The following is a 12,249-nucleotide window of genomic DNA, read 5'->3' as shown; positions in this document are numbered from 1 at the left end:
CTGTTTGAGCTCTGTTTGGAGATAAGGTTGCTGTTTTCCAATATTTCAAATCAATCTAGCTTTTCAATTGCATTGTAATTAAGGAGGATGGATTTCTTTTTCAGTTCAAAAGTACTTTAATACAAGAATCCAGTCCGCAATGACAAAGCTAGAAATTCAGATAGTCAGAGGAAATTTCAGAGAAAAAAAGGTGACATTAAGCAAAATATTGTCTCCCCTTTTCTTACACAGATTTTATCCTACTGCAATTTAGAATTACGTGGGGGTTTTTTTGTTGTTGTTGTTTGTTTTTTTTTTTTAAGTGGAATACATTATGCTTTCGTGTAAATACCTCAGGAATAGCAGAAACAAGATAGTTTGGTAGCCATATGTCACAATCTATTTTCAGCAGCAGGTATTCCAGGTCATGGGCCAGTTCAGGAATGTCAAGGTGCAGACAGGACTGGCTGCTCTGAGAAGGGGCTGCCCCAGACAATCACAGCACGGGTCTCAGGTCCACCCAGGACTCAGAGTGCAGGCCAGCACCTGAACAACATCACTCACACAAAGGACCCCAGGAGTGGGTCTGAGCTTAAAAGAGATTTCTGGGCCATAAGTGGGGTGAAGGTCCCAGATGAGGTTAGTCAGGTCAAGGAAGGGCTGCACACAGGGTGCACGCAGGACAACAACAGCAAAATGTTTGGGAATTTCAGTAAAATCACAACAACGACTTGAGTTCTACTGTATCACAGGAAAAAAGACTGAATAAAACAGGTCCTTAAACACACAGAGACAGGTAAGGAAGACATGCAGAAATAGCACAGTGCTCTCTGGTGGTGTAGTCTCAGAGCTCCCAGGTACGAGGAAAGCAGCATGATCCTGCAGGTACCTAAAGGGCTGGGCATGTACCCAAAGCTGTGTCTGGTTCACAGTACACTGTAGGACAAGAGGTTTTGTCAACACACCCCATTAACACAAACCCTAAATGGAGACAGACATTGAAATGTCCTTGGAATTAGTATTGCATCATTGAAAAGTATTAATAATATTCCTATGATTCATACTTCTAAGCTGTTTCCTCAGTTTTGGTACATTTGCTTAATAAGGCACATAGCTCTTCTTTTGCAGTGCACTTGCAATCTCAAATCCTGTCAAGCAGGATTTATGTGCTTTTGTTTCTAGTACAAAATGAGAAATACAACACTGCATGTTGTAGAACAATTCAGACAACTATTGTCTTGTTGTTTACACAGCCTAAATTACATGCTAGCTTAGTCATCATGCTAAGTAACATTACAAGTGAGAGGAAAACCAGTAATTCAGATTCTGTCTCAAAAATAATTCCTTTGAGTAAGGCTTTCAGCTACTGTTAATCAGGGCAGAAGTTTGTCCATAATGATCAAATATTTAAAAGGAAGTAAGAAACAGCTCCTGTTCTTTGTTTTCCTTGGGCTCTGATGTAGACTCAGGGGAATTGTCTATGTCAGAGAATTGTTTATATTGGGAATTAGAGGATTTTATTAGATTTAATTACAGTGGATTTTCTCCCACATAGAAGCTACAAAACAAAAAGTCAGTCAACTGCTTTTAAGCAGCATCATCATAGTTAGAGATAAAAAAGACCAAATTATTGAGTTCATATTGAAAAGGCTACAGTTCCCTTATATAGGATGTACTGGATATTAAGCTTATATTCCATGGAACAACAGCTGAAAATGCATTTAATAGGGAGGGGCTCACCCTTGAAAAATGGATTGCATAGAATTTTGTGACATTCAGATCTTTCACTCAAAACAAAATGCTCTCATATTTTTAGTTATTTACACTGTCATTTCTAATAATATTATTTTACAATTTCCAAGTTTTGAAATGTTTCTCTCATGAAGACAAATTCTATGATAAAGAATCCAAGCTATGCTAAAAATGCATTAAAAATAGTGGCCGCATTTTAAAAAAGCATTTAAAAATCTCAATCATATTATCCAGAAATATGGTCTCAGATGTTTCAAAACTTTGCCTGAAGTTATAGCTGATTGCATAAATATTTGACAGCAGTAGCACAGTTAGCATAATTCTCTGTGTTGTGCAGAAAAGTTTCCATTTGATTGCAATGTATTCCCTAATCAAAGGGAGCAGTTTGACAGATCATTGACAGATCACTTAGAAAAGATGGCTTTGGCATCAGACTTACTCTCTCTGAAATAAAATCTGGGAGAGTTTCAGGCTGTTAAAAGAATATGTGCTTTGCCTTTTTGACTTTTTTTTTTATCACACAGTGAATATATAAAATGTATTCATTTTTCTTACTACAACATGGCAGGCACCAGAGAGCCTATGGTATTTCTGTTATGGAGCAGAGCACTTCCCTCCATGGGAAGTACAGTTTTGTGGTAGAAGGCTTGAACATTCACTGCACTGAGGTTCTTTTCCCCCTAACTAGCTTGTGTGCAAGTACATGTTCTCTTCCACAGAAGGCTGCTACAGATGTGATCATCTGGAAAACGTCCTCCTTGCAGGGGACTGCCCCCTGGCACAGCAATGCTGCTAACACCGCTCTGGGAATTTACAGGGGCCACTGCTGCACACGGAAGAGTCTCTCTTGATCCAGTATCACAAGTGTTCAAGCCATCCTGCTGGCTCAGAGCACATTGAGACATTTATATGCAATCTCATCTATGGCCAAATTGCAGGTTATAAACTAATTTAGACAAGTTGCCTGTTCTGTCTTGCAGATGTGCCTGACCAGGGCCACAGATAACCAAGAACTTGCAGGCAGACACAGAAGCAAGATTACACAGATTTGGGGGAACTCCAAAAGTTTTGTGAATTGAGATATGTGGAATTTGAAACATTCTTAATTAAAATAATTATAATCATATATCTACTAGTAAAAGTCATTTCAGCTAATGTAATTAATTAGCAGTGCCTTTATGTTCTTGCTCTCTAAGTATTTAGCACACAGTAGGTGTTGTCTCTGATGATCATCTTCTGCTTGCAGTACAACCTACATGAAGCTTTAAGGAGTACAAGTACTTGCTCAGATATATTTTGTGTTAATTAAGACATGCAGTAAAGGGAACAGAACTACATAAACAACCCTGAAGCAGTGCTTTTAAAATGCAACCTAAACTTCAGTCAGCTTAATAAACAAATTCTCAAATATAAACTATTACTTTGATTTTCAATTATACTTTTTAGAAACATTATTTACATCAAAACTTTTAATGCATATTGTCCAACTATTTTAAGAAAACCTGCAGGGTTCTTTTTTGTATGTTTATTTTGATCTTTTGATGAACAATAAAAGAAACACAAAATGTTTTGTACAAAGAGTTGTAATTCTAAAAGTTTGTTTTTCATTTAAACAAAACATCATCTGAAATACTGTCAGAGAGAACTGACACAAATAAATTTGCAGACTACCCTTTAAAAAAATTGGAGCAGAAGAAGTTAGGTATAGCTCAAGCCAGAATGAAAACAAACATTTGCCTTTCAAAAATCCAGTGAACAAATAAATGCACAAGATGAGATTAATTTATGGTTATAAGTTCTTCAGGTGCCAAATCAAAATAGTTGTTTTTCTTGGTTCTTGTAACAGGGCTTACTGGGAACAAATATTTTCTAGAAATTCAGACAGAGACAGTGTAATTGTACTACAGAATGCTGACAAAGGTCTCAACTCTTCCCAGGCTCAGACATCATTGTTTTACTCCAGGTTCCTGCATTTGCAGCTAGGGAGAAGAAAAGCATGCAAGGAGGACACAAAGAGCAGTGAAAAAGCTGGCCACTAAGCAATGCTGCACTCCTGCTCCAAAACATCCCTCTGCACAAAAGGGTAAACAAGGACTCTGTGGACTTTGTGTTCTTACTGGGAGAAGTTCCTGCTTGGAGCAACAATCCCATCCTACGTCATTCACTGCAGGGAAAACGAAGTGGTCCCTGGAAGGAGGGACAAACAAACGAGCAACTTTCTGCTGGCCTGCCTAAGGACTTGCCATGGGCCCTGTGGCACAGGACCCCCTGCTCACAGATGCTACACAAATTCAATTACACTGAGGAGTGCTTCAGTCAAACCCCACAGTGCTGGCTCAGGCATGCAATTAGTTCCATATTCTATTACAAAACCAGCCATACTTTCATGGGCCTGAAGCTAGCACATATTCAGGGCTTCATTATATCTACTCTCTCTCTAACTGTTCCTCTTAATTATCTTTGGTCCCTAAGAGAGGCTTGAGGCCTGCCTCATCTGCTCTTTTTTCCACTATGGTTGGTTAGATTCCCAAAGCAAAAGACTGAAATGGGATGGGAAGACACAAGTAAACAAATATTCTCCCAAATGCACAAACTTATTCTTAGTGGTGTTAGAAATGCCATATTAACAGCAGCATGAACACTATTGCAGACACATATTCACAGACTCTATGCTTTGTTTGCTGTAGGCAGAACAAACAACAGTTCCAGACCCCCAGGCACACTCTGTGCATCTGGAACACCACTACCAGGATACCTGAATTATCAGAAGCTGGAAATTCTGGCATACATCTTTTAGATACAGAACACTATGCATCAACTCACTTCTCTTATGTAAAAATGGGCTCAGCAATTAAATAGAAAGAACTTTCTGTACACTTACAGAGATGGTGGCACTTCTCTAAGAATTGTCATAAAAGTTCTATCTCTCAGATGCTGGGAACACTGGAAATAAAAGAGCAGAAAAGAAAATGTATTAACCCTCACGTCTTCATGTTTCTGTCTGAGTAATTACTATTGTTGTTTATCCATGTGGCACTAAGGTACCAACTGGTCATGGAAATGGTGGTCACTGCAGTTATCCTCAGATTCTCTCTACATACATGGTCCTGAATTCATAGGGAAACACCTATTTCTTTCAGTGGGCTTGAAAAGTGTTTCTTGGGTGTCACCAAGAGTACTATTACACCAGAGTTAATATTACCATCAGTCTGCACTGGTGACAGAAAAATCAGAGATTGCAATGTACAGTTGACACTGACAGTTGACAGTTCAGGGAATACGAGACTTATAATAATTTTACATATTGCCTAGTATTCAGAAAAACACACTACAAATTTCTAAAATATCTTAATCAATTTTCCCTCATCGTGAGATGGTCTAATTCACACCTGAAGTATGCACGGTGTTGAACACCCCACGTCTCGCCTCTAGCCTGTCAGCCAATTCAGCTCACATGAACTGCAAGCAAACTTTTATTGGACACGAACTGTCTGTTTCCTAAAGCCGTTTCACGGCAGCGAGCACTGCCCAGGTTTTGCAGCTGTGGCAACCCCGAGGTGTTTCCCGGCCGGCAGAGCCGTGCCCCGGCCGGCAGAGCCGTGCCCCGGCCGGCAGAGCCGTGCCCCTGCGGCAGCAGCAGCGCCGCCGCGCCGCCCCGCGCTCCCTCAGCGCTCTCGCCACAGGAGGCGCCCGCCGCCGGCGCAGCCCGCGGCTCTCGCGGGAAGATGGCGGCTCTCGCGAGACGCGGGCGGCGCGGCTGCCGGTAGCTATGGCAGCGGGGGATGAGCGCGCCCGGCGGGACCCGCGCGCGGGGACAGGTGGGGACTGAAGCCGCTCCCGGAGTGCGGGGGATTCCTCTCCTCTCCTCTCCTCCTCCCGTCCCGTCCCGTCCCCTCAGGAGGAGCCGCGGCCAGACCCAGCTGTTCACTGGCTGCTCGACCGTGCGCCCGGAGCCTCGCCGGTGGCGACCCCCGCCCTGCGCTGTGGCGCAGCCCCCGCCCGCCTCGGCCGGGCCGCAGCGGGGTCCGTGCGGGACTCGGCCCGGCCCCAGTCCCGGCCCGGCCTCCGGCGGGGCTGGCCGTGAAAGGCCCCTCTGCCCTGCACGCCCGCAGAAGTGAGCAGGAGTAGCAGGTACGAGAAAAAGAGAACGCTATAGGCTAAAAAGGTATTTTGTTAGCGGGGTCTTTGAAATAATATGGGATGTTGTATTATCCTGGTTAATAACCCAGGCGTGATCGCTGCCGTCAAAAGTTAAACTTGCATGGGAGCTGTTGTTGGTTAGCAGAACCTCCTCAGTATTTAATTGACTGTGTTGGTCTGAGGTAGTTAAAACCATGTGCTTTCCCCCCCTCTTTTAAAAGAAAGCAGAAGCTCTTTGCTTTGCCAGAGTCGGATTTCTCTTAAAATCTTTCTTTGAGTAGAAAGATTATAAGTGGACATTCATGAGGATTACAGCCATAAATAGAAACCATAACAATATACACCCTCGGCTTTCAGAAAGTTGCAGGCACAATGGCTTTCTGGTCTTTCAGCTACGTGAACTTCTTGTGGGTATTGTAATGGCTGATCGTGTGTTAAAAAAATTCAAAAAGCTTTTCAGATTTCAAAACAAATTCTGAAGGTTTTAATCATGGAAAAAAGATGCATATGAAAAGGGAGGGAAAATAGCGGTGTATTTCTCACGCAGCTTGAAAGAAAGACGTGTGTACTGAAAAAAAAATTATCTGAGCTTGTGCTACTTTTCAGACTTGAAAAAAAATCTCCAACAGAAAGATTTTGTGCTGCAATATACTTGACACTGAGTAGCAGATTTGGAAAACAGCAGCAGCATAGATAGTCTTGTGTTTGCTTCAAGAGTGAGGCAAAGTACTGCTGTGCTGAGAACTCAGCTGGTGAGGTAACACATGACTTGAATATGACAGCTTTTAAAAATAATTAGAATAAGGTATTATGGGCTGAAAAATATTTGTCAGCCTGTTGAAATCTGTTCTCATTTAGGAAGTGATGGGAATAGCAACAGTTAAATTACATAGGATAGTCTGTAAGTTCTATTCCATCACCTAATCAAAACTATATCTAATCAAGCATGCTGCATATCATTCACACTGGATTAAATAGAAGCTTTATTTTTTGCTTGTTTGTTTCCTTCTCACCTGGTAATGTCACCTATGAAGTCTTTATGTTCTTGGGGTGCAGTGAGGAGTAAGGGTGTGCCAGATTTGTCCGGTGCATTTACAAATTTGCATTTATAAATTTACATTTATCCCAGAGAATTTAGATGTTTTGGAAGCAGCTCTAAAACATTTCAGTTTATTTCTTTCAGGCATTGCAGGTAAGAAATATGCCAGTTCTTCTCTCAGTTCTGGGTTAAGTGTCTATTTTGAGACTGTAGTCACAAGTTCGTTAAAAAGGATAATGGGAATTTAAATCCTTCTCTGTCTAGTCTTGGAGATGTTATTAGGGATTAAGCCTTCTTAGGCGAGTTTTCATGGACAGTACATAGAAGGGAAAGTGTGTTTATTTCCCAGTTTGTGGAGCTTCAAAAAGTTTGTTACCTTGAGAGGCTCATTGACTTTGAGGACTCTATGAACATATCTCTGTAAAAAACAGTTGTGCCTGTCCAGAATCCCTTTTGGTCCAACTGTGCAAATTGCAACAGATGATATAAAAAAAAAAAAAAAAAAGAAGAGATAAGAGGGTGAAAGAATAATAAAAAGTCACAGCTATTGTTTGGTTTGTTTTTTTTTAATCTGCTTACCTAGCTTCAGAAGCAACAAAACTGTCTTATAATTAACATACCTGTTGATACCTGTAGAGCTTATAAGTATTCTCATTTTTTCTTATGCAGCCTTCTGAATACCTTACACATCCTTCAGTTTCCTGACATACGTTCCACAGACATTTATTCAAACAGTTTGTTTTAATGTGTTCTCTGAAATACTGCTTGTTTGCTTTTAAATTTCTTTATTTTCTGTCAATAGTGGCTACAGGCACAATTCCAAAGCCTTTTTATATTCTGTCACTGATGGTCATTCCCTAGAAAAGATATGCAGTGCTTGATTGCAGAGAGGAACAGCATGAAATTTTATTACTGACTGTCAAAGAATTTGGATTGGCTTGCTTGGATCCCTCTATTGGTCCTGTTAATTGCAGGTCAAGTAAGAGGCAATCCCCAGTCTTTAGGATTTTGCCTTCTTCCCTTCATCTGTAGGCAGCCCCCTTGCCTAGGCTTATGCTCTGTGTGTGAGGCTGCTGGGAGGAGCCATCTCCTGGTGTAGCCTGGACACTTTCTGAGACAAATGACACAGTGTAGTCAGTCTTATTGTGTCTCTTGACATACAAATTTAGTGTGCAGTTCATTTCTTCTCTTTTTCTGTTATGTCAATGGGGTTTCTTGTTCTAGGACAGGGGAAGGTGGGTTTGGGTGCATGTCACCAGCCACTGTCTGTGGGACACTGTGGGTCTGATGTTTGGCCAGACTAGGATATGGCTGGGCTGTGCTGTTCTGGTTTTATAGCAATAGGCTGTATATTGCTATAAAATATAGCAATATACAGCCTATTATATATATATAGCTCATATATAGCTCAGTTACTCAGCTTGCAGAACCTGTGTACAGTCATTCAGCTGGCAAGTTAACCTGTTGGGCCTTTCCTACAGTTACAGTAAGTGCTTTATAGCTGGAGTTATTGGAGAAGGAAGGAAAAACTTCAGTTTATCAGCACCTTAGCAAAAACCAAGGAACCTGCAGGAGGCTCTTTTTTGATATTTCCCATGATTTGTGAATTGTATGTGTTCTGTTGTAGTCTCAAATATTAGGAGTAACATTTCATGTTCACAGAGTGTAAAACTTTCAGTAGATTTTGTTGCATAGTGCCCTAAGTTTGTGATGTAAAGGTGATCTTAAAGGGACTGCATTAAAAGTTGGTGTGTCTATTCAGTCCTGTAGCAGTGATTGCTTAGTAAAATGGAGGACTGTGGTACCTGCTGAGTGTTTCTTGTGATTGCTCCCAAGCTAGTAAAAGGCAAAGGAAAGGGCTGGATGTGGATTTGAGGCTTAACACCATTTCTGTTCAAATTAGGAAAGCATGTGGAAAATTATGTACTGTTATGTACTTTTTCTGTCTAACATGATTTTGAAGAAATACTGTAAAAATACGGCTTCTCTAGTATTACTCATGATAACTTGTAAATAAATCCATTTCTGAATTAAAACTTCAAGTAATAGAATACATTGTTGCTGCTGCAAGTGGTGTTTAAATATTTTGACTACAAAGACATCATAACAACATGGAAAGTAAATTTGATATTCTTTTTATAGAGTACTGTGACCATTTTCCTCAAAACCTTCAACCTTAAGAAACACACCTTTGAACAAGGTATCTGAAGAGATCTTTAAGCAAGACTATGAAGTTTCAGCTTTAAGACCTGCATATTGGTCTCTTCTTTCTTGTCTTTTCTTTATTAATGAAACCTCTGAAAGCTTTATACTTGTACAGAGGAAATTATAATTGGGTATCTGAGAGTCAGAAATAACCTTTATCCACAGAATGATGCATTTTGCTAGTGCTATAGTAGTGCTGTAATTTGCACTGTTCCTCTGGCACTCTCCAGAGGCTCTGGTCTGGAGATGATATCTGAGGAGGAAGAGATTATTTCTGTTTGTTCATTTTTCTCTTATGTTGCTGGTGTTGTTTTCAGAAATGCAAATTGACGTTTTGAATTTTGAGTTTGATGGGAGCAGGACTGAGCCTGACAAATCAATTGGCAAAGGCCAGGGCTGTCAGATGGTAATAGCTTGCCTTCATTACCGACCAGTTTGGATTTGAACCAATGACCTAGAGGTGAAAAGCTCAGTATTGTATTACGAATCCTCTGATCTATCCCTGTGTTCTCTTGTTTGAGGTCCCTGTAGTCCTCTTAAGCAGAACATGCAGTAAATATTGAGCATGGTTTGCACTTGTAAATATTAGAGCAGTGTCCATTCCAGTTGTCGGCTGTGCGTGTGAGGACACTGGAGTTAAATATAGTAACAATTTCTTACACTCTCTGGCTTTTCATGAGAAACCCTCATACAAATCCAACCATATGGCAAAACCCAGCATTATCCTAAAACCATTAACAAAGAACCTTTTGCTGCCATTAATGGGAAAATGAATCTACAGCTCTAAGTAGCCTACTGGGAGTTATTAACAACGTCAGGATACTGCTAAGAAAATGAACTTAAATAAAATATCATTAGGATCTGAGTCATCCCACCAACACTTCTGCATGTTGTATCCAAATTGGTATTTATCTATGAAAGCCTTTTCAGAGTATATTATCTTTATTACTCCTCTACTTTTTTCTTCATTGAGTATCTTTAATGCTGTAAAAAAGCACAATGGAAAACCATTTGCATGGATTTCATAAAATAGATTTAAAAAGTATTTGGAATGTCCAGAAGGCTCATAAACTATTTTCCCATTCACTCTGAGGTAAGATGTTCCTAGGCAACCTAGTGAGCAGGAGGAGGTCAACAAATGTAAATACTTGGGCAAGTGATTGTTAGTTTCTAAAGCTATTAAGTTACTGTCTACAAGTCACAGTTTCTGTGAGCTACAGAAATAATAAAATTAACATTTGTATATGTTTGGATTGTCTTTTTATGTCCTTATTCCTTCTCCTCCAATCCTTCATCTCATTCAACTTCATATCAACAGACACTGCTGTCTCTGTATGGATTGATCTGCTGCCAAATCAAATATAAAGAGGTGAATTTCCTACTGTCCCCTCACTATGAGAGCAAATTAGGTCTTTTTCCACTCCCCGACCATTAATTTTTATGTGGTTTAGAGGAACATAAGTTATTTTTGAGATCTCTGGGGGTTTTATTTGAAAATGTTGAAAATTGGCCAACTGATTCAAAAGGTATTGGTAGAAAACCTGTTTTGGTCATATGCTTCTGTGGGCAACAAAAAAAAAATTACTGCCAAGTTACTAGTGAAACAAGATATATGATTATGCTGCGTGATGTATCCTTGGTGCAATTTGTTTTCTCCCTCTAGAGAGTATCAGCTAGAGCATCCCTCTTGGGGCAGTATTTTCCTTTTTGCATAGCAATTTCTAGTAGAGAGGACATGAGCTGTATCTCTTTTGTAATTTTCCCCCCACTCCATTGATAGCACTGAACTCATCTTCAAGGTTTCTATTGTTGAAAGCAAAATATCTCAATCCTTGGAGGCTTTTGAGAATTGTAGAAATTAGTGTTTCAAAACTCATAGATAGAATTTATTTCCCTCTTTCAAATATCTCTCCAAACCTGAAACTATGCTTTTTTTTTTTTTTTTTCCCTTTTGGTGTTTTTGTTTTGTTTTTGTTTTATGGTTTTGGGTTTTTTTTAATGCAGATCAGACTTCATTGAATTGTGGTTGTCTGTAAAAGTGTGACAGAATATGAACCCTGGTGATCTTTTAATTAGTTTGACTTGATGTGTGCATTTGATCAAGCATGCAGTCCTTGAATTTGAAGGGTAGAAGTCTGGCTTTTGGAATTGCTTTTCCCTTTTGTCTTTTACGGCTCTGAAAATTCAGGCAGTTAAACTTCAGCTGTTCTCTCATCCTATTTAAATTGAAGCAGTGAGTGTGGGTTTATTGTGGATACCTGTTTTTAGAATGTAGTCAAGCTTGCTAAATGGTATAAACAATTTAGTGCCATAAACTGGCACAAAAGAGCAGGTTTGAATGTGTACTTTACAAATAAGCAGTAACTACTGGTGCAAAGGTAGAAGCAGGTGGGATGAACTGTCATAACCAATGGTCACATGTTAGTGTCTTGACTACAATGCTTTTCTTATGGAGCAGTGTGGCTTACCAAAATTTATGCAGAGATACGTGCTGCATGTCCTGTGTGTGGTGGGAACAGTTTGTGTATGAGGAGCCTGCAGGGAATCAAGGGGAAATTAGCTTTCTTTATTTTTTTTATCCTACCAGCTTGTTAATTTCTCATACTTGGTAAATGTAAATCAGTATTTGTAGTAGATATTGTTTGGTGGATGTAATTAATATGATTTAGTTTTTAAAAAATGATATGTGGTTTATTACATTTTGAGTTTTGAAAATAATGAATGGACTAAAAATGTATAAGAGTGATTCAGATGTGGGAGACTGTTTGAAGAGGAGGAATCTTCTGTAAGTATTTCCACAAAACATGGAAATGAATGTGTTCTGGGAAGTAGTTAATCAGTAAAGTGTGTCACAAAGCAGAGGATAGCAAAAGACTTTATAATCCTCCAGTTTGTATTCCCATTACAGTGAACTTATAAATGGATCAATAAACAACAGCTAATGCATCTCAGCATGTTGATACATGGGCTGTTACTGTGACATGGAAACAGGTTAATGTCCTCAGTAGATCTGCATGTTATTCAAGAAAATAGGTCATGGTGTAGGGGAAGGGGAGGGAAAATAAAAGAGAAAAAAAAAAGGTTGATTTTTCTTTTTTACTCTTCCTGTTCATTAAAACTTTTTCATTATGCTG

At 39.7% G+C, this 12,249-nt stretch overlaps 1 protein-coding gene across 5 annotated transcripts in view; it reads left to right on the top strand.

Moving 5' to 3' along the window:
• The first annotated feature begins 5,779 nt into the window (after positions 1-5,779).
• USP54 (ubiquitin specific peptidase 54) overlaps positions 5,780-12,249 on the top strand; it is a 91,487-nt gene continuing 85,017 nt past the window's right edge. For 3 of the 5 annotated variants that reach the window (XM_063163753.1, XM_063163762.1, XM_063163761.1), the window contains exon 1: positions 5,782-5,862. The gene's annotated coding sequence lies outside the window, so the exon portion shown is untranslated. Of the gene's footprint in view, positions 5,863-12,249 lie in introns of all 5 variants that reach the window. The other 2 variants (XM_063163759.1, XM_063163757.1) reach the window with 2 other exon arrangements.

This window comes from Melospiza melodia, chromosome 9, assembly GCF_035770615.1.
Source record: "Melospiza melodia melodia isolate bMelMel2 chromosome 9, bMelMel2.pri, whole genome shotgun sequence".
NCBI classification, from domain to species: Eukaryota; Metazoa; Chordata; class Aves; order Passeriformes; family Passerellidae; genus Melospiza; species Melospiza melodia.
This window is presented reverse-complemented; position numbering and strand designations above follow the sequence as displayed.